The sequence below is a fragment of the Doryrhamphus excisus genome, linkage group LG2 (assembly GCF_037039965.1).
Source record: "Doryrhamphus excisus strain RoL-2023G ecotype Guam linkage group LG2, RoL_Dexc_Guam_v1.1, whole genome shotgun sequence".
NCBI lineage: Eukaryota > Metazoa > Chordata > Actinopteri > Syngnathiformes > Syngnathidae > Doryrhamphus > Doryrhamphus excisus.
Genome location: NC_136358.1, coordinates 11,182,501 through 11,185,000, shown reverse-complemented (window position 1 = coordinate 11,185,000; position 2,500 = coordinate 11,182,501).

The window sequence follows — 2,500 nt, the reverse complement described above, 5'->3', positions numbered from 1 at the left end:
GTCTTTCCGGCCTGACGCCGCGCGAGGCCGGTGAAGGCGCTCGCTCGTCGGACACATCATATCAACAGCCGCCCTCTCGGCTGTGATCCACGCTCGTCCGATGCTGAACCGGCGTGGTGGGGCGGGGCGAAGCCGCCACGCGAGGCCGGTGAAGGCGCTCGCTTGTCGGACACGTCTTATCAACAGCCGCCCTCTCGGCTGTGAGACGCCGCGCGAGGCCGGGGAAGGCGCTCGCTCGTCGGACACATCATATCAACAGCCGCCCTCTCGGCTGTGATCCACGCTCGTCCGATGCTGAACCGGCGTGGTGGGGCGGGGCGAAGCCGCCACGCGAGGCCGGTGAAGGCGCTCGCTTGTCGGACACGTCTTATCAACAGCCGCCCTCTCGGCTGTGAGACGCCGCGCGAGGCCGGGGAAGGCGCTCGCTCGTCGGACACATCATATCAACAGCCGCCCTCTCGGCTGTGAGCCACGCCCGGCCAACGGTGAAGCGGGAGAACCGGCGTGTACGGCGGGGCGAAGCCGCCGCGCGAGGCCGGTGAAGGCGCTCGCCTGTCGAACACATCATACGCGCAGCCTCGGCGTGAGCTGCGGAGGAGAACTTGGAAAAATTCTCACTCGAAAAAGGAACCAGAGGAGCGGCCCTCGCCGGCATCAGTCCGTGTTTCAGTGCTTCAAAATCGGCCTCAAAAAGCACGTTTTCTCGGTCTAAACCCTGGTAGTCAAGGTTTCTAAAAAGTCGGTTTCTCAAATCGTGCATGAGGTGTTTTGGTGAACCAGGTAATTTCGCATATACGGGAGAAGGTAAGGTATCCCCCCCCCCCCCTCTCGGCTGTTTTACCTTCTCCCGTCTAAGCGAAAATCCCTGGTTGACCAAAACACTCATTGACCGCCATTCATTTGACACTCTGTCATATTTTCAAACATTTTTCCCCCATTGACCGCCATTCATTTGACACTCTGTCATATTTTCAAACATTTTTCCCCCCATTGACCGCCATTCATTTGACACTCTGTCATATTTTCCAACATTTTTTTCCCCCGTTGACCGCCATTCATTTGACACTCTGTCACATTTTCAAACATTTTCCCCCCATTGACCCGTCAATGACGCCGTCATTTCATACACTTTGCAGCGGGGTTTCGAAGCAGGGCAGCGCGGCCAGCGAGCGGCCTTCCTCCCGCTGGCCCCCCCGCCGTCATCTCATACACTTTGCAGCGTGTTTCAAAGCAGGGCAGCGCGGCCAGCGAGCGGCCTTCCTCCCGCAAGCCTCCCGCTGGCCCCCCGCCGTCATTTCGTACACTTTGCAGCGTGTTTCAAAGCAGGGCAGCGCGGCCAGCGAGCGGCCTTCCTCCCGCAAGCCTCCCGCTGGCCCCCCCGCCGTCATTTCATACACTTTGCAGCGTGTTTCAAAGCAGGGCAGCGCGGGCAGCGAGCCGCCAGCCTCCCGCGTGAAATTCACACACTTTGCAGCGGCTCTCCCCGCAACACCGAGCCGCTTTAGTGCGCCGGGGGTCCCGCCCTCGTTTTCACAAACTTTACAGCGGGGCCGGAGGGGCTTCCGGCCGTCCCTCTTTTATTTTAAACCGCTCTATGGCGTGCCACCGGCCGTCCGTGCGTCGTGTTCATTCGCTCGGCGGGCTTGCGGTTCAGCACCGAAGGCTGGACAGCGACACTCCACGTCGCATTTCCCGGCAATTTAAAGCCGCCTCGGGGCTCCAGGCCTGTCGGGTGCGCTTTTAAACTCGCCCCGTCGGGACTCTGTCACTCTTCCCCCTCTTTTCTTGACACACTGGGTACTCTACTGGAGCTTGCAGCGGCGTTTGGCCGCACCTCCAGGCCGCCTCGGGGCTCCAGGCCTGTCGGGTGCGCTTTTAAACTGGCCCCGTTGGGACTTTGTCACTTTTCCCCCTCTTTTCTTGACACACTGGGTACTCTACTGGAGCTTGCAGCGGCGTTTGGTCGCACCTCCAGGCCGCCTAGGGGCTCCAGGCCTGTCGGGTGCGCTTTTAAACTCGCCCCGTTGGGACTCTGTCACTTTTTCCCCCCTTTTCTTGACACACTGGGTACTCTACTGGAGCTTGCAGCGGCGTTTGGTCGCACCTCCAGGCCGCCTCGGGGCTCCAGGCCTGTCGGGTGCGCTTTTAAACTGGCCCCGTTGGGACTTTGTCACTTTTCCCCCTCTTTTCTTGACACACTGGGTACTCTACTGGAGCTTGCAGCGGCGTTTGGTCGCACCTCCAGGCCGCCTAGGGGCTCCAGGCCTGTCGGGTGCGCTTTTAAACTCGCCCCGTTGGGACTTTGTCACTTTTTCCCCCCTTTTCTTGACACACTGGGTACTCTACTGGAGCTTGCAGCGGCGTTTGGCCGCACCTCCAGGCCGCCTCGGGGCTCCAGGCCTGTCGGGTGCGCTTTTAAACTCGCCCCGTTGGGACTTTGTCACTTTTTCCCCCCTTTTCTTGACACACTGGGTACTCTACTGGAGCTTGCAGCGGCGTT